Here is a 20,619-nt window from a genome sequence, read left to right as displayed (position 1 = left end):
GTTTTGTTATACTCTACAAACAAAGGAAGAAGTTAGAACTGGAACTCTTTTAAATGTCCAAACATTTTGTAACAAAGTGTGTATTAATAATGCCAGTTGGAACACAGATTTTTTTTTTTTTTAACTGTGGGAAAGCAGTCTTCTCTTTATAAAATTCTGCATTCATTTTGCTTTTCAGTCTGACCTTGGCAGCGAGGGAAAATTGCCAAGAGGCACCAGTGAGAGGCTACTTCAGAAGTAACAGAGTTTCAGGCATTAAGGCTACATCCGTATTAGTAAATTAAGCAGTGAATGGAATTATTTCCAGGCCCCTGCCACATTTTTGGTCTTTGCAAACTAACTTTATTCCAGAAATTTTCCAGACATTCGACTGTTTCCGTTAGACAGTTTGCATGCTAGCCCTGTATTTCGGTCGGTATGTGAGTGTAATGGCATAGATCTAGGCTGATCTGTGCGAGCTGATTTCAGAAGATAGAAATGTGCTCAAGCATTGCTTATTTGGATAGCATAGATGCAATGTCAAGAGACTTTCTACAGACCTGTAAGGTCTTTATTTCTTCTGCCTTGCCCATCTCTCTCCCTTCAATGCAGTCTTGTAGTCTCCAGTATCCAACCTGTTCCTGTCCTTCCATCCTACCTAGAATGCAGACAGATTTAGATTTATTACTGTGCTGTCTCCCCCACTTCTTTTCCTTCCTTCTTGTAACTGAACTTACTGGTAGTGATATTGTGTGCAATTCTGTGTCTGGAACAAACTACTTCAGGGGAGCCTCTCTCTTGTTTGTCTTCAGGTACTTAAATAATAGAAAATAGAAATAAGAAGAATAAGACTAGACTTTGAGTGATGCCTTATCGCTCGCTCTATTTATGTCAGAGACTTGGTGAATGATTATATTTCTCTGTAAACAACGGTAAATTCACTCTTTAAGCTGAGTACGTGTTAAGGGAGTCTTTCTCTTTAAACTTGCTCAGTATTTTACCCCAAACATTTCTGTCAAAATTGAAAAATTGAAAATTATAACTCCTTTTTTCTTTCAGATTACTTACGAACCAGCTAATGCACATTATCATAGAATCATAGAATTAGCTAGGTTGGAGAAGACCTACAAGATCATCCAGTCCAACCATCCACCTACCACCAATAACCCCACTAAACCATGTCGCTCAACACTATATCTAAATGTTTCTTGAACACCTCCAGGGACGGTGACTCAACCACCTCCCTGGGCAGCCCATTCCAGCACCTGACCACTCTTTCAGAAAAGTAGAGTTTCCTAATGTCCAGCCTGAATCTCCCCTGGCGCAACTTGAGGCCATTCCCCCTCGTCCTGTCACTAGTTACAAGAGAGAAGAGGCTGACTCCCTGCTCACTACCACCTCCCTTCAGGTAGTTATAGAGAGCGATAAGGTCTCCCCTGAGCCTCCTCTTCTCCAGGCTGAACAATCCCAGCTCCCTCAGCCGCTCCTCATAAGGCCTGTGCTCCAGACCCCTCACCAGCTTCGTCACCCTCCTCTGAACACACTCCAGGGCCTCAGTGTCTTTCTTGCAGAGAGGAAACGTTGAAACTAATTAGGGCATGTGATAAAGCCTTTCCTATTTTGCTTTGATGAAGTGATGTCTAAATAGCTGTAAATATTTCTCTCTGTCTTATCAGGATGGTGATACTGGAATTGATTTTGGACATCGCTCCAGTTCACGGTTGAATTTAAAGATCTTTTTGAGCCTCAGAAGAAGCAGGTGAGTACAGGCCAAACATTACAAATCTTTTGAGTATTATCTTCTGCAACTTTGTTTTGTGAAACTGCTGTTCTTGCTTACAAGTCCATATTCAAATAGTTGCTCTTTTCTTCCTCTTATTTACTGAGGTGTATGGCTACTTCTACTCTGATGAGACATCTTTTAGGCTTTCCCTGGCTTTCAAGTGCCTGCCACAAAACAAACAAAGAAAACCCCACAAAACGAAACAACAAAAAAAAGGGCACATGGTTGTCTCACCAAGGTCTCTGGAGCCTTGGAGGAGGAGATAGTGTAGGGTGCAGTGAAGAAAAATTTGACTGTAACAAGTCAGATTTCAGCTTCACCCTGCAGGAGTATTGTCACGTCCTGCCTGTGAGCTGGAAAAAACAAGATCTGATGTTTTATCTAGAAGAAATGGAAAGTAACAAGATTATTCCTTAAGAATCGTGAAGAAAGACACAATATAAAAGATCTTTTTATTCAATATAGTATCTGTTGCATTTCCTCTCAGTCTTACTGTGGAAACCCTGTCAGAATCTCATGGTTGGCTTTTGCTATAAAAGGATTTTAGTGCAGTTGGTAGTAAGAAAATAATACAGTGATCACTGAAAGTAAATTTTTGTTCCTTAAGTTGTTTATTCTTGAGTCTTGAGTGGCTAGAGTGAAAGTTCACTGAATAGTTTCATTGTATCATATTTGTTTAGAAAATTCTTTTGGATTATATTTGTGTAATTTTGTGCAATAATTCAGCATTTTAAAAGAAAAGATAAAATGATTAATGAATTCCTGTGTTTGTGAATTCATAGTCTGTTAAAATGGGAATGACCTCTGTTCCATTGGGAACTAGGAATCTTCCACGATGTCAAAGACCGTGAGTTCAAATCTTGTTTGAACTGCGGTGTGCATTAACAGTCTGAACCTGCCTGGGAAGAATTGGTGTACATAGTACCACTCTGGGATTGGCATGCCTGTACTTAATACCTTGCTTTGCTCCAGACCTTCACAGCTATATTGAGTGAATCAGATAAGATAAGGTACCAGTTCTTTTTACTTTAGAGAGATCTAGAAAAGGATATTCTGAAAGAATTTGTGTAAAATAAGAGCTTAGGAAGCCTCTAGCATCAATTTCAGATTTTTCATACTTGTTTAGGCAATATTGTCACATACAAGTTTCAAAATGTGCTCAACAATTGCAGCAATAGCAAGCAAGCCTCATTGCTTATCTGTACACTGCTATTTCTGACGTAAAGACATACTATTTCTCTGCATGCGCAGAAATTTCTAAGGTACTATAAACTATTTAAATACAACTATATTCTCCATAATACAGCCATCTTCCTGGACTGATGGCTTGGAAGAAAAGAAATGCTTCCAATAGAAGTTAATGATGGTGAGAGTAATTAGTATTGAAACTGTTTATAACAAGTTTTTTGAAGTTCCACCCTCTGGGAGGAAGCATGGGCCTTTTTAACCTCATTTGAAGCACTACCAAAGAAGACAATTCTGATATGTGGTCCTCTGTGGCTGTTTGTACCCACTGGCTAGTAAGAAAGAAAATTCCTTTCTTCTGAATTAATTTCACCTTTTTCCAGTGAGCTTAGGTACAGGCCTGAAGGGTACAATATGACTATGGTGGAACCAAGAAAAAAAGGGAAAAATAAAGTTTGAGCTTAGCATGTTGTAAATCAGAAAGTGTAGGGCAGTAAAAACATAAATTGATCATGTAGAAACTTGTATATAGTTATATGTTAATGTGTAGCAGTTTATTTACAAAAAAGTGTTTTTTCTTACATTGCCCAGAGGAGAAACCAGTGAAAAAGATTCGGATTCTTTGCTTTCTAACTAGCAGTAGAAGCATGACCGTATTCCTATCACGTATTTATACACATCTGAGAGGTGTAACATAGACAATGTCTATGAAGAAGTAGTATTTTGGAGAACTGTTTGTTTTGATAGAAACGTACTTATTTTATTGAAGCGTGTTGCATTTGAAACCTGGTGAGCCAAACGGAGATCTATTTTTGAGAATTTTTTTTTATAGAAATTGACTGTTTTCGGTACCAAATAATGTCAGAAATGCAGTAGTACTGACTTGTGCGTGTATAATAGCTTGGCAGTATCATTTTATTGAATTCCAATATGTCTGGAACTTAAGGCATATGGAGGAAAGTAACTGTTACTCTGTTTCCTCCATTATTTTCTTCCATAAGTTGAATACGATCTATAAAAATGTTTTCTGTAAAGAAAGCCAAAGTCTTTTTTGGCTTCTTTAGCACTGGTCTCTATTTCTTGCAGTATGTGAAAGCGGGAAGGGAATGTTTTTGCAGTCCATGAGGAAGTAGTAGTAAATTCTGACTACTGATTCTTCAGTATGTCATAGAGTTGATACTCTTTTATGGCAGGATATGGTGTTTTTGCACAGACTGAAAGCTAGAATTCTGTCATGAATGTAGTGATAAAAATACAAAAAAGAAAATTGCATTCAGGAGTAAATTTTTATTAACATCGAGATTTCTGTGTTTTCTACACTGTCTTTAAACCACTCAACACTTCAGGAGGAACTTTTGGAAAACTAAGTTAGAGTAGGAGAAGCTGAAACCAAGACTAAAGTCCACACTGGAAAAAGGGAAAAGCAGTGAAAAAATGTTCTGTTTTTGGAGTGATGACTTAAATCGACACTGTTAGAGATTATTAGTGAACCAGTTACTTCTGGACTTTCAGAGTAAATTAGGCTTTGATGAAGAAGCTGGGGCAATTTTCTAAATATTTTCTATATTTTCTGTGTTAGTGAACTGAATTGTAGCTATAGAAGTAATTATTATTGAATTGATCTAACTCTTCTGTGCTATGATGGCAATTTGTAGAAAAGGAGATGTGCTAATTCCTGGCTTTTTCTCATGCTATAGGACTTTACACTTGTGACTTGTGCATGCTTATTGTGTATGTATGCATTTTGTTTACCTACCAAATATTCAGTCTTTCTCTATATGCTTATTTTGCAAAGAACAAAAATACAATTTTGTATTACAGTGTTGTCAGATTAGTATGAAGATACACCTCATAGGCAGTTGTCTTGCAGCTGAACTTGAATTCTCTCATGAGGAATGGGAGGACATGCTGCTGCTGATCATGTCACAGTGCCTGAGGTGTGAAACGTTTGACGCCAGTGAATCATCCACGTCACTCCATCATCCTGGTAGTGGCTTGGCATTGACTATGTCCATGACGAAGGCTAAAGACTTCCACACATCTGGTCAGAGGGCATAAGTGAAGGAGAGGAGGATATACAGTATAATGCTGAAAGGAAAATACAGTATCTGCTTTCCAAAAAGTAACTGGATGTGGGCTGGTGGGCTTTATCTTCAGTCTAATTTCCACCAGGATGTCTGAAACAAACTGTACTTTAATTTTTAAAGGAATTGTGTTGGAACAGAGATAATGATTATTGGAGAATTTTGAATGACCTGTCCAGAATTATTATTAGTAGCTGTAAATTAACTGATTTGGTAGAGCCTCAATACAATGGCGCAATGGCGGAAGTTGACTTCATATACAAAACGTAGCTGATAGAACTGAATTCATGGTCTCAGACTAGTGGGTAGTAGATTTTTGCTATGATTATACAAAGTATCGAAACATGGATTTAAGCTGGCCGGCTTTTCAGTTCAGCTGAACATTAAGTACAGTCTTAATGGTCTGGTTTGCTGGGAAGAGCACTATTAAAATAATCTGCTTTTTACAGCCCATATCGAATATGAACTTGCATCACTTATTACAAAGTTTGTGCTTTAGGAGATATCTTCACAGCATCTAGGAGTGATACCCCACATTTCTTGGAATTAGTCCGTAATGATACCATCTTTAGAAAATGAGCTTTTGCTCAAATACACTGATTATTCTGTGGTTTCTATCATAGAAAATTTTAAGGAAAATCTAGCTGAAATCTGTCATTTTTTTCTAGTAATTTTATGACACAGAGAGATGATGTGCATCTTAATAATTTTATGCTTCTTTTTTTTCTGTGTGACATGAATAAGAGAGGTGAGAACTCTTAATTTTTAACTGAACTGAATGCAGGTTTCTAAATGTGGCCTGCTTGAGAACAGAGGACCATTACTGTAGTTGTCATGTAAAATAAAGTTGGACTCTGAATCTCCTTTTTAGCTGTCAGCTTTATTAAGGAGCTACTGGTGTGTTGAGCTAGGCACACACATTATATAAGCAGTGTGTGGTAGTGTCTAGGGAGAATTTTCTCTCTCTTCTCTGCTGCTTTATTAGGTCTCTCTCACTCATTCGCTGTTGCCCTGTCTTACTCCAGCTTTCTGGCTGCAACTCACAGCACAGTAGGTCTAATGTAGATTGACGCCTTTGCTAGAGGACTGATTGAAACTTGTGTCTCATAGTTGCTAATGCTCACTCAACCATTTTATTGAAGATAAAGTAAATAAAATAGATTGCCATATGAGAATTCTCTTGAAATCAAATGGAATAATTTGACAGGTTTAAGCCCATGAAAAAGCCTAAGCATTGAAGCAGATGGGAATGCTTTTTATGCACAATATACCAGGATAAGGTGCCTGCTGGCTTGATGTTAAACTGTTAGTGTTTTTTTTTTTTTTTTACCAAAAGTCTAATTGCTAAAAATGGTATAATCATTTCCAGTGAAATTTCCATTGTTCTTTAAATTGTTACTTCTCTCAAATAGACAGATTTATACTTAAAAAAAAAAAAAAACTATTTAGAGTAATGGCTATACAGATTTTCTTATTGCTTCTTATTCTTTAAGAGACTGGTGATGATCATGTTGATGACTGAGGTGTGAAACATTTGATGCCAGTGAATCATCCAAGTCATCAGCTAGATAATGGCTTGGCATTAACTGTCCACGAAGAAGGATAAGCCTTCCACACGTTTGGTCAGAAAGCAAACCAGAGATAGATCACCAGTCTCTTGAAATTTAATTTTAAAGCTGTCCTATGTGGTACTACTTCTAGAGTGTATTGCAAGATCCTCAAGATTAACTAAGGTTGAGTTTATTAGTTGATAAAATAATTTTGTGAAATAATGCAAAATACATTATTAATCTTATAGGTTTTAATAATTAAGTAACATAATTTTGAATATTACATTTAAAGCTGCTAAAGTAGACTCTGACATTCCTAAAAATATGTATGGAAGATGACATTAAAGATGTGAACTGCTATAGCTGTTGTGCCAAACTACTTAGAATAATATTCAACAAAACCCAAATATTTACTTTTTATTTTTATAAAGAGTTGCTGTAGATCACAGAATCACAGAATTGTAGAGGTTGGAAGGGACCTCTGGAGATCACTGAATCCAAATCCCCTGCCAAAGCAGGCACCCTACAGCAGGCTGCGCAGGTAGGCGTCCAGGCGGGTTTTGAATATCTGCAGAGAAGGAGAATCCACAACCTCTCTGGGCAGCCTGTTCCAGTGCTCTGTCACCCTCACTGTGAAGAAGTTCCTTTGCACATTGGTGCAGAACTTCCTGTGCTCAAGTTTATGGCCGTTTCCCCTCATCTTGTCCCCACAGACTTCTGAAAAGAGGTTGACCATATCTCTTTGCCCATACTTAAGATATTTATGAACATTAATAAGGTCCCCTCTGAGTCTTCTTTTCTCAAGGCTGAACAGACCCAGGTCACTCAGCCTTTCCACACAGAGGAGATGCTCCAGGCCCTTTCTCATCTTTGTGGTCCTCCACTGGACTTTCTCCAGGAGATCCCTGTCTTTTTTGTACCAGGGAGCCCAGAACTGCAACCATGTGAGGCTGACCAGGGCAGAGTAGAGGGGGAGGATCACCTCCCTTTTAATGCACTCCAGGATGCCATTGGCCTTCTTGGCCAGCAGGGCACACTGCTGGCTCATGGCTAACCTGTTGTCCACCAGGACCCCCAGGTCCTTCTCTGCAGAGCTCCTCTCCAGCAGGTCATCCCCCAACCTGTACTGATACTTGCAGTTATATGTTCCCAGGTGCAAGACTCTACACTTGCATTTGTTAAACATCATCTGGTTTCTTGCTGCCCAGCTCTCCAGTCTGTCCAAGTCTTGCTGAATGGCAGCACAGCCTTCCGGTGTGTCAGCCACTCCTCCCAGCTTTGTATCATTGGTGTACTTGCTGACGGTGGACACTATCCCCTTGTCAAGGTCATCGATGAAGATATTGAACAAGACCAGACCCAGCACCAGCCCTTGGGGAACGCCGCTAGTCACAGGTCTCCAACTGGACTCTGCACCACTGATCAACACCCTCTGAGCTCGGCCAGTCAGCCAGTTCTCAACCCACCTCACCATCCACTCATCTATCCCACACTTTCTCAGCTTCATTATCAGGATGTCTTACTAGATGAGTAGTGTAGTGTGTCCGCATTATTTTTAGAAATAAGATGATACATAATAATAAGCTATAAAAGGTAATATTTACCTCTTACTTCTATACCTGGATGACAATAAGTCTTTTTAGTCACACCAACAGATGTGTGACTAGAAGTTGTATCGTAGAAGTTGTTACTTGAACCACTTCTTCAAGAAAGCAAGACACATGAACTTTAGTTTAATACAATAAAATGCTTAAAACTCTTTTAGAGTTACCAGTAGAAATAAAAGAATAAAAGAAGTTAAAAAGTATATGAACAATGTCTGCAGGTGCATTCATTTATTTACCAAATGTATTCATTTTCCTAGCTTCTTTACATTTAAACAAAATTTGCTTTTTTTTTGTGTTAGACTAAGTATAATTTATTTTTTTTGAAGTTCAACCATTTGTTATCATAGAATCATTGAAGTTGGAAAAGACATCTAAGATCTAGGCCAACCATCTGCCTACCACCACTATTGCCCACTAAACCATGTCCTTAACATTGTGTCTTTTCCTGATCTCACATACTTTGAAGGCAGCCTGTATGGATTTCACACAGTAGATCTGGGAAGAAAGAGAATAACCAGTAAGCATATGAAGGGTAGTGACAACAAGGAAGAAGAATCTTTTAGAATAAACGCAGTGGTGCAACTGGAGTTAACAGGATGAAATTAAGGAAAAGGTGAAATGTAGGTAGATTGTCATGAGAAAACTCTTGTTCGGAAGTTGGTAAACTATATTAGGATACCAAATGATTTCCCTAGAGAAGTAAAGGAAAATACTTTTAGTGGGATCTTTCCATGCTAGCCTATGCAGGGCTGTAGTCACATGTAACTCTCCTCTAGAGGTGATACAAGGTATCAACAGTCTGTGAAGTACTTGAATGGTAGTCTAGTTTACCCATGAGTCCTGCTTGCATCAGTTACATACTGAGAAACTAATACAGAGTGAGTTTCTTAAGTGTATAGAATATACAGTGAACAAGATTAAAATGATGTCATAAAATAATACGTATATATTCCCTACTGCAGCTTTACAGAATCACACAGACTCACAGAATCATAGAGGTTGGAAGGAGATCATCTAGTCCAACCCCCTGCTAAAGCAGGTTCACTACATTAGGTTGCTCAGGAAAGTGTCCAGGAGGGCTTTGAATATCTTCACAGGAGACTCCAAAAACTCTCCAGGCAGCCTGTTCCAGCTCTCTGTCCCCATCGCAGTGAAGTTCTTTCTCATGTTAAGATGGAACTTCTGAGTTCCAGTTGGTGCTCATTGCCCCTTGTCCTGTTACTGCGCACCACTGAAAAGAGCCTGGCCCCATCCTCTTTACACTGCCCTTTAGATATTTATAAGCATTGATAAGATTATAAAAAGACTGTTGATACAGGACAGGAAGGATAGGAGGCTTGTAAAGTTCCACGAATATTGGTTTTGAAATGAATTGTGAATGAGCTATTTGAAAATGACTTGCAGGAGTGAGCTGAAAGACTGGAAAAACATAGTAAGGATGGATTTCGAGATTAACTGGCTGGAATACAGTTGCTTGTGCTGATGTGAGCAGTGGAAGGGATGGTGCTAGTCAAAATCATACTACCAATGTGATTGTGAATAAATCTAAGAAAATGTGAATGATATTCTCATTTTTTCCCATATTGGTCATATTTTAGAAGGAAAAATTATTCTGTTGTGTTTATAATCCAGAGCGCTGGGACCAGCTGAGCTCTGGAGAGATTGTTTCTCTTTGTTGTTGTTGCCATGCTGATGATTGTGTGTGTCTGGCCAAACTCTTAATGCTCTTACAGCATCCCAGACTTTAAATTTCAACACTTAAAAAACAAAATTTAATGTCTGGGACACCAGGAACATAGGGCTTCTCATCCTCCTGGAGGAAGGAGGATGAGAATTCATTTTATCACACACTTTCTGTTTGTGAAATAGGATAAAGGAGTTCTAGCTATGTTTTTCTGTGGGAGGGATAAGACAAGGAATCAACAGCTCTGCTTCAAATCTCCATGTTAGTTCTTTTGTTTTTAATTTCTACATTCAATGAAATAGTTTTCAGGAGATGTTGTCTTTCTGAGGAGGCAACAGAGAGCATTATTAGTATAATTGGATGTTAATTACATATGTAGAGTTTCCTTTTTCTTCCTTCTTTTTTTTCGTTTTTTTCCCCTGTAAGTGATCCAAGATAAAGATTCACTGCTCGTTTCTGTGTTGGGATGACTTTCCTTTTTTGTCACAGATTTTTCTAGTTAAATTGGAAAGCCATTGAGCATTACCATTGGTAAGCAAATGCAGAGGCCTGTATGCTTCCCAACACATTGATTTAGAGAGAGAAAAAAGTGAATTTTATCAATAGAAATAGAAACCTCAGCAGTAGTTTACATTGGATTTCTGTAAAACTTAAGGAAACCAAATGTGATTTCCATTATTTCCTAGAACAACTTACTTGTGCCGCTTTTCAGCATGGTTTCTTATTTGAACATATATGAATCGATTGTGAAAGGCTGATTTTCATGTTATTGTTGCCTGTGTTTTCCAGAAACACAATAAAATAAATTATTTATATTTTCAGGATGCTCTTGAAGTTACCAAATCCAGAAACATGCCTGTGGCACATGATAAATCAGCTATTTAAAATCTTCATTTTAAATAGAAAAAAAAATTGCAAGCAATATAGAAAGCCATTCCTTACATCTGACTACACATGGAAGAAATAACAGCAGATCTAATTCCTGCAAATAAATGGGATCTTGGAAATGGAATAGATGTTTATGTGATTGCTTTGAGAGTTAACCTCCCTGAAAAGCTGATTTTATATTAGCTTTGTATTTGTAAGTGGTGCTTGTTAACTATCTTGGAGAGTGATTTCTTTTCTCCTCTGGAAAATGCATTATAGGATCTGGCAAAGGAAGAGGTAATGATTTTTTGATGTGGGCACTGTCATGTAGGAACTGGACAAAGATCTCTGTCCCTCAGGATCCAGCCCTCGACATTTTAATGTAGTCTGTAAAACAGCTACTTAGTGGTAATAGTTGTCAGTCACAGTTTACTGGAGATAGGTTTTTAGTGGTGATTTGAAGAGGAAATCCATTCTTAACTGCATTAGATTTTTTACACAACCAAAATGTCCACAGTTTAATTTTTGAAGGAACTTTTACTATATTTTTCTGAGTGTGAGTCATCTATAGAAATAAAATAGGTGATATTCTGGTTCATGTGGTGGCTCTGGTCCTACCAAGCGTACATGGATAGATTTTGGTACGTACGTGGAAGTTCAGCGAGTTATTCCGAGTATAAATATGAGGTATATATTCTTAGGCTGCAAATTTACAGCTGCTGGCTTATAATTTAAACAAGTTATACTGGCTTCTTAAGAGGAAGCTGTAAGGCTTGCTGCATTGGCATGTACAAAATAGAAGTTTAGTTGTAGAATCTATGTAATTCTGTTATATTTTTGTAAGTACTCACACTAATGGGAAACAGACTAAAACTTCAATTCACTGTTGTATACTTGAAGGAGAAACTCACTTAAATTTTATGTCCTTTGAAATACACACAGGTGCTCCCATACTTCTGTAATTAATTAACTTTGCAGTCTAGTAGGATTTTGTATTATTTTGGTCAAGTTGTCTATACATTTCAAATTAGAGCAGATGGATAGCGTGATATAACAAAGATATGTCATTAAGGTTTTGCAACTAACTTTGAAACTAGTGTTTATTATCTGAGCACAACGTACTTCAATAAGGTTGGTGAATATTTGCTTTTCTTCCTTTCAAGATGGAATCTGCCTCTCACATGGCCAGTTGCCATTAATTTTCCTTTGTTTTCTGTTTGCTGTAAGATATAATATGCCATCATACAAATTCAGTTCCCTCCTTCCCTCATTTGTTAAATAATTAGCACATAGAAGATTTCTACTCATCTCTGTCAAAGATCTTTAGTTTTATTTGTCTTATTTTTCTCAGATTAGATTGTTAATAATTATTTAATAAAAGTTCAGAATTTTATAATCTTTACATTTTCATCCCATCCTTACTTCTAAACTGAGATTTTACCTCTAAACAGATTATCTCTGCTGTGTATGTGTAGTAAATTAATGAGAGCATCATTGATTTTATTTTTACAATGACAGGCTGAACTGAATTAACAAAATGAATGGGAACATGTTTTATGTTTTCTCTTATGACAGTATTATTTTGCGATGGCTTTTTTGAGCTGTATTGTTGTATGAAATGTGAAAGGTAAGCACACCCATTTGTTAAATCTTTGTTTACTACAGAAGTATTAGACTTCTCTTTATCAATAATCCTTTTAATAGCTAAATAATGTAATTATTTAATACAAAGGTGCTGCAATTCTAGATATTTCCGCCCTCTACCAACAATTCATTATTAGTACTACACTAGAACTTGTAGTCTCTTCCTTTCTCTCCTTCAACGGAATACCTGCAAAAAGGAAAATGGGAATGAGTGTGGAAAGGCTCCCCAGGTGCAGTGGAAAATCTGTCATCTTGGACCAAGTCACTTACCATAGCAGTCTGTATTGTGCTGCCTGGCTTTGCAGAGAAGTTGCTTGGGAACGCTGGTGTAGTCACTTTGCCCTGAGGCCCTGAGTGGCAGCAGGCAGCCCCAGCACTGGCGAGGAAGCAAACAGCAGGTAAGGAGAGAGAGGACAGGAGCACCCTTAACTGCTGCAGCTGTTTGCTAAGTGAAGGGTGTGCACACACCCTTGAGCCTCTATGGAATATTTTTGTACAGGTCAGTGATTAAATCACACGCTTATATCAAAGAAATACTGGCTTCAGGAGTTTTCTTTCTAAAGGTTGTCCTAAAATAAGTTTGATTGGAGCAGCTGTTAATTTGCTTATCTAAGGTTGGACTTCCAACCTAGTGGAGTCCAGCAGTTCTTCACTTTGCATTCTAAAAGAGAATGAGGTAATGCACTTACTTATATCAAAATAATGTTTTTTATCTGAAATTTTTCACATTGGACTTTTAGAAGAATGAGTATTTGTTCTTTGTCTCTCATTTTCTACAGTAAAAATAGAAGATTTGCCGAATACTATCCTTTTGGAGAGTGAGAGGTCTGACAAAGTATTAATATTACTGCAGTCTTATCAATTATATTCTTTTAATTTTCCAATTCAGAAATATTTTTAGTTCAAGGTATTTTAAATTTATTCAATTTATTAGGCTTGGAAAATATGTATATTGGATTGATCAAATATATTTGATAGGAAAGTATTTTGAAGTTATTACATTATGAACTTGAATACCCTGTCCAATGCTTTAAAGATCCTGGAAGACAGAGTGTGTGATTTAATTACCTCTTTTTCATTTTATGAACTTGACCTCTGTTTCCAGCCTCGAGACAAAGGAAGACAAAGTACTTTGAGCAACTGGCAGTTGATATTAAGAAGGTATCTCCCACATCTCTGTCACATCCCATAGTAATGGCCAGTCCTCAGCACAGATGCAAGATTTCCCCAGAAAAATTCTGCCCCCCAGCTGGCAAATTCATCTGCTGCCTTACTTCTTTAGATACTCTGAAAAATTGTCTCTTTGTCTTTCAGCTTCTACCCCAGAAACCTCTTTTCTGTGTTAGATCTGGCTGTGAAGAAGCATCTGGGGCAACATAGCCTACTGGCCTCAGTAGGTTTTTGTGAGTGGCCAGTTTGCTCTGCTCCAAGAGATAACTATAATATATAGGCTGTTAGAGTTGTGTTTAGTCCTTTCAGAGTTTGTGGTGTGATTGTGTATTTGTGGAAGTTTACTGTTTCTGTCCCAGTTTGTTTATGACAAAGACTTCTTTATAACCTAATCAAGATTTCACCATTTTCTAGGGAAAATCACTAGGTCAGAATTCTATGTTCCAATATTTGGGATCTGAGTCTATTATGGTAGTGAAGGCTGATGATAGTTTGAATGACAGTGGGAGGAATGTATTCCTTCTTACAGTCAAGATCCTGAATCATGACAATGCATAAGATTAGGCTGACCACATAGGAGTAGGCAAGTCTTTTATAGGGAAACTCACGTTTGTCAGAGGTGTTGGAGAGAAATGCTCAGCTCTCTGGGCTGGTGACTTGTACAGTATTGGCAATCTGTAGTAAAAAACATATTTGCGGCATCTTTTGATTGTCTCTGCAGCTGCCAATTTTAGAGGCAAAATGCAAAGTTTTTCATGAAATTATAGTTGTAGATGACTACTTTAGTAAATATATTGGATTTGTTTCTAGTGTCAAACATGTAAGTATGTTAGTAGGCAAAATGACCAAATTAAAGTGTAATCTGACAAACACTGAGTTACTTCAAACAACCAAAATAGCCTATACTCATCCTCTAGCAAAAATTCAGATTCCCACAACTACACAGGAAGTTATCAGGAAGCTTTAATTTAATTACTAGATGCTTTGATACATTTTAGATTTGATTTATTTGCTGTTCATTTCCCTTAACCCAGTAATATTGCTGGTTGTTTGCACTATGCTGATGCATGGCTGCTTCCCTGAAAGCCTAACAATTTTAGTAGGACTGTAGGATAAAAAATACTTTTTCTGTGTACTCAAACTATATAAGAATACAGGAATAGAAAGTATGTTACTGAATTATTTCATTTTGCTATGTAGTATTATAGTTACCGTTAAATATGACTTTTGTATTTCTAGTATAAGAAAATAATTAAAAACAACAGAAAAATAGGTTTAACCTCATTTGACCTTTCTGACGTTCAGTCAGTTAAAAGGTTTGTAAGACGTTTAATTACCAAATGGTACGATCGTTATTCATCTCATCATTTGATATATAACGTCAAGTGAATTGCCTCCCTAGAGTGCACTGTGTTTCACAGATCAATAGATTTAGTAAGAGCTTGAAGGAGAGCTTTATACATTCGTAGAAAAGAAGGAAAAGTGTATCTGCCTTGTAAAATGGCTTATGTAGATATTCTGTGAGCTTGACAGAGTTACTATTTTATTTACTTCTCAGGAACACAGAATCCTGTATCACAAAGGCATTTATTAAAATACTGTAAAACGCTTTATTGAAAATTTAAAATACTGCTTCTGTATTACTTTATATAATACAGTAGCTTTAAAAGTCTGTCTTGAACATCTTCTGCATCTATAACCACATTGTAGATATAGCTTCATTCAAATCTGTTGAAATAATTATGCTTATTACAACTGATTTTTTGCTTTGACATAACACAACAAACACGGTATGACAAAAGGTTGTCTAAATATACTACGTATGATTGCTTTAACTATTCACATTTTTCTGCAGTTTTAAACAGGTCTGGTTATTTCTGTTGTTTCCCCCCCTTCCCCTTTTTTTTCCATTTATTGTGATTTTCAAGAATTTATATGCTCATATGGAGGAAAAAAAACCCCTACCCTCATCACTAATTGGCTGATTTACTACACATTTTGAATAATTTTCTTGTAGATTGTTTTAGTTAGTTTCAAAAAGGATAACTACATACAGGATACCTCAGGTTTACTTCTGCTTTTCACCTGACACCAGGGGTTTGGCCGCACCGGTCTGATCCCTTACTTCTAATGGAAGGGATTTCCAAGGGACAGAACGAGACTCCTGGGGGGGGGTCAGGCACCGTGCTTGTTGCTCTTCTTTCTTCTGGAAGTTTTAGCTGCTCCATTTGCTATCTCGACTTACCAGCTTTCTGCTTAAAAAGTAAGAAAATAAAAACATGTTTCTCCGATAACTCTTATATTAATGAGGATAAGCTTTTTATCCTAAATTTCTGCCTTCTTGTTGGTGCCTGTGTCAGTCAGACACTGAGGAAGCTGCAGTTCAGCCACGCAAATCCTCCTGCCTGTGGGACACCAGCAACATTTCCTTGAAAATTCTCCTTCCTTATTCATGTCACTTACAACCCATCATCTACTCAAAGATTAATTTGAATTGTGAACAATATCTAAGCTTCCGTAATCCCTTGCTCTTGTCCTCTTTCTTGAGCTGCTGTTCTGTGATGGAGAGGCCATAATTCTGCAGTGCCTTGTTCCTTGGGCCTGCCTAAAGTAACTCCTGCCGGGAGCTGTTTGATGTTTTAGCAAGGAAATTCTTACCTGTTTTTGAGAACAACTTGGAAGAATTGTCAGGAGGCTTTCGCAGTCTGAGATGTTTGCTGTCTGTAATTCTTGTAAATGTAAAACCTGATCTGTCTGGGCTCCTTTCACACAAGCTCTCTTTAAGATCAAGTGAAGTTGTGTCAGATCCAGGCAGTGCTTCTGAGGTTTCATTCCTGTGTTTGTACTCACAGCATTTTTAAGCAAATTAGCAAAGCAAATAATACCAATTACCATAATAGTTAAGATAGCTGGAATATACACTGTGTTGTTCTTTTTACTTATTTTGCGAATGTCTTCTGCTATCACACATTGTTTACTGCTTCCTCGAGTTTCTTTCAGGAAAAATACTAATTTAGTAGATTTCTCTCTTTTAAATGATGTAAATACTGGTTGTTCTCAGTAAGGAGCTCCCATGTTCATTAATAAGCTAGGATTTTAAAAGAAGAGCAGGAAATCTACAATATTTCTTGCTGAAGTTGAGCATCCATAGACGTTTTTGTCAGTGAGACCACTCAAGTATGATTAGAGTAATTAATGTTTGAGTTCCGTATGATCATCAATAGTTTTGGTGATAAATTAATCTATGGCTTGACTTGACAAAGTTTGAACCATTAGGATTTGATTTAGAAATGTGTACATTTAATTTTGAGACTGTGAATAGACCTTTGACTGAATAGCTAAATGTATACATTTAACATCTCTTTGGACTGCATATATCAACAGTCATCTCTTTGAAGATGTTCTTAAAGTTAGAGACCTGTTCTATTCATCTGTTGGCATTTGTGTTTATTTGTCTATACATTTACTGCCTAACAGAAAATAGCCTAACGTAGTTCGTATTCGAACTGTGAAGTCAATTTTGAATGAAAAAAATAGAACTATTTAACTGCAGTGTGATCTTGACATCATCCTTTGGTAGGTGCTGTGGATGTTAAGAGAAGGGGTTGGTGATTGGAAAAGTACAGGAAAACTTCAAGAGAAACATGGCAGCCATCACAAATAACACTTTTTCATGGTACTTATATGAAGAGTGTGTGGGTATGAGCAGTGGTAGTGAAACCACAATGACTAATTGTATTTCAGGCAGGCCTTTTTGCTTGAGTAAAATGTACAGCATTTTCTGAGTGTTTGATTACAAAATTTACACAAATAATTTCTCAGAAGGAAAAGCAGTTGAGAAAAAGTTTCAGTTAAAACTTCGGAATATCTATGCATTTAAAAGACATCATGCTGCTGAAATTTGTTACCCTTTAAGACACAGGACATTTTCTTCAAAATTCACATTTGACTGTTGTTGAGCTCTTACAAACAGAACTGTTTAATGAAAGTACATGATTACGACTATGCCATATTTATTACTGATGGTGGACCTTATTGTGATGATAATATAGTGTGAAAGAAGGCTAGATCAGCTCCTAAGTGGATTTGTCATGCTGTCAAAGATGATGTGGACAGTTGCCATTGGTCCTGTATATGTAGATTGTATGCCATAATGCTATTAGGTGTGGTGTGAGATAGGCTGGGTTTTCTAAGATATCTCTATTTTAGATGCTGTTCCTTAAGAGTTCCGTGGTGAGCTCCTGAGTGAGATGAAGTAACTTCCAGGGTTCCTAAAGCACCACTGTCTTTGTCCTGGCGTCCTTTGGTGAACGTTAGGAAGGCAAAGGCAGGAGAAAAAGACAAGCACTTATGCTTGAGATCTGTCCTGTCCCCTTCTAGGCAATGGAACTTAAAAGTTCTCCTTGCTTTTTCCCAGGAGCAAGGAGCAAGACTAATGTGACTTCTTTGGTCCTGTTATAAACTAAATGATTTAATAAAGAATACATGAAAAAAACAAGTCAACTTTCTGGAACAAGGTATCCAGAAGTCTCTGCCAAATGCCATTGCGAATGTATTCCGTGTGATGCTGTTCAGAGCTGAGAAGCAGAGTTCAGAAAACTTAATGCATTGTGATATTACTTGGCATGGTCCTGGGCAACTTGCTCTAGGTGCCCTGTTTGAGCATGGGAATTGGACCAGGTTACCTCCGGAGGTCCCTTCCAACCTCAGCCATTCAATGATTCTCTGATTACCATAATTTGTCTATATTATGACTACAGTTTCAGATATCCATTGATACCCATTTTTCATAGCTGTTTGAAGCACGAAGTAATGGAAGTTGACAGCAAGTGATTTTTATTACTGGAATCAAAGATAATCATGGTCTCTGAATGAAGAATCTACAACCAAATTCCTTCACATTTCAGGGAGAAGAGATCTTGAGACACGTAAAATTCTAGAACAAGTTCCTTCATAAAGTTCAAGACAGATACGTTAAAATCATTGGATGTTTTATTTGCATAAAACATCTTCATCTGCTTTATACGGATTTAAAAAAAGATAAAATCCTTTGCCCTTTGTAAATTTAGGAGCCCTTCTTCTTCAGAACATCATTGAAACAGTATGTATCTCTACAGATATTTCTGGAAGCATTGTATACTTTAGTGGTAGTATTGCTACCTGTGATGTTCTAAAGACATAAGTAAGATCAGTATCTTGGGTGTTTTCTGGCAAAACAGATTTTAAGTAACTTCATACATAGAGAAGGAAGGGCATATAATGGAATGTCTACATTGTATAATCATAGAATCACTAAGGTTTGAAAAGACCTCCAATTTCATCCAGTCCCACCATCCACCTTCCACCAATTCTTCCCCACTAAACCATGTCCCTTAATACCACATCTAACACCTCCAGGGTCAGTGACTCCACTACCTCTGTGGGCAGCCCGTTCCAGCTCCTGACCGCTCATTCAGAGAATAAATTTTTCCTGAACCTGCCCTGGTGCAACTTGAAGCCATTCCCTCTAGTCCTATCGCTAGTTATGTGGGAGAAGAGGCTGACCCCCAGCTCACCACAACCTCCTTTCAGGTAGTTGTAGGGAGCTATAAGATCTCCCCTGAGCCTCCTCTTCTCAGAATAAACAATCCCAGTTCCTACAGCCACTCCTCATAAGACTTGTTCTCCAGGGCCTTGATGTCTTTCTTGTTGATGTCTGTCTTATGTATTCTTAGTCATTATGCAATAATCTATGCATAAAAAAGGAATTAACAGAGCCAGTATTATACAGAAAGGTTGTTGTTTGCTTTCAAAACTCAAGAAGTAAGAAGTTTTGAGTATTTCTCCTTTAGATCTCTATCATATGTTTATTGACACTACGGTAAGTGAGCTAGGTGAAGCTTGCCGTTAGTAAACATTGCAATTAAGTATGCTCAGTTTTGGGATAAAGGATAGCAAGCTCCAGAAACCTTGATCTTCTCCAAATTGTGTCCAAACTGAATAGGTTGTTCATGCTTACTTTCACTCTTTGGTTAAAAAATACTGCTTATGTGTTGTATGTAAATTCCATAGGTGTAGATTTGTGGCTTTCCTCATAATTTTCACTCTGTCATACCTGGAAGCTGTCATATTTAAAAAAAAAAAAAAAATAGGCACACATTGTATAGGTATGATGAAAATGCATGTGATGAGTCTGTTCTTTTCCTGCAGTTCTTTGTGTACTGATATCTAAAAAATACTTATTAATATTTATAAGAAAAACTATTTACTTTTAATAAGCTTTTAAACTTCAGATCATTTGTTTTTTGAAAAAGCTGTGGAAGTTGCAAGTGCAGAGTATGGCATCTCCTAAAATGGGACTAAACTCTAAGGAAAATTTTATGTGGATTCTTATTAACACTTCTGCTTTCAAAACAAAAAGAAGAAAAAACAGAACGACAACAAAACGAGACCCCTGCTCTGGACTTAATGGTCATGGAAAGAACCCTTTAAAACACTTGCATATGGCCTGTGCAATGTTTTCTGTCCTAAATTGTTTCCGAGAACTGTCATTGTGTGTGTACACAATCTAGAGGTAGCTTTAATCTACCTGTTTTGGAAAGCAGTAAGTGTGCAGTAGTTATAGTACAATCCTTAGGGCTCTCCAAATGCATACATGACAGTGTGTGCTTACCTGCACATCTGCACCCTTGCTGTGTTTTATGAATGTTCACACAACTGAATTAACTCCAGATCTACTGTATCCCGATCTTGCAGAAAGCCTGAAGCACTATCTCTGAAATTGGGCATCCTGCATTCATTTCACACCAGACATGTTGTTGGAGACCTAGTTCATCTCTTTTTATATTTGTTGTGATTTAGCGTTAAACTCTTTTACTTTTCCAACTAATGTAATTAAATTAATAAAAATCCTAAATAGCCTAGGAGCAATTCTTAAGTTTTTTGCTTTGTCAGAGACAGTTTCTACAAGTGCTGGTATACTGTATAACCCTGCTCAAGAGGACGGCACTGTTACCGTCAGCATTGAACTGTATTTTTGTGTACAGAACCATCATAAAGATCAAGAAACTTTATTTTTACACTGCTT

The 20,619-nt window shown here is 37.3% G+C and overlaps 1 protein-coding gene across 1 annotated transcript in view; it reads left to right on the top strand.

Moving 5' to 3' along the window:
• Window positions 1-20,619, top strand: part of FOXP2 (forkhead box P2) — a 356,192-nt gene that overhangs the window by 58,466 nt on the left and 277,107 nt on the right. Inside the window, exon 2 of the mRNA XM_021384892.1 lies at window positions 1,656-1,738. The gene's annotated coding sequence lies outside the window, so the exon portion shown is untranslated. The remainder of the gene's footprint in view (window positions 1-1,655; window positions 1,739-20,619) is intronic.

Source organism: Numida meleagris, chromosome 1, assembly GCF_002078875.1.
Source record: "Numida meleagris isolate 19003 breed g44 Domestic line chromosome 1, NumMel1.0, whole genome shotgun sequence".
NCBI classification, from domain to species: domain Eukaryota; kingdom Metazoa; phylum Chordata; class Aves; order Galliformes; family Numididae; genus Numida; species Numida meleagris.
This window is presented reverse-complemented; position numbering and strand designations above follow the sequence as displayed.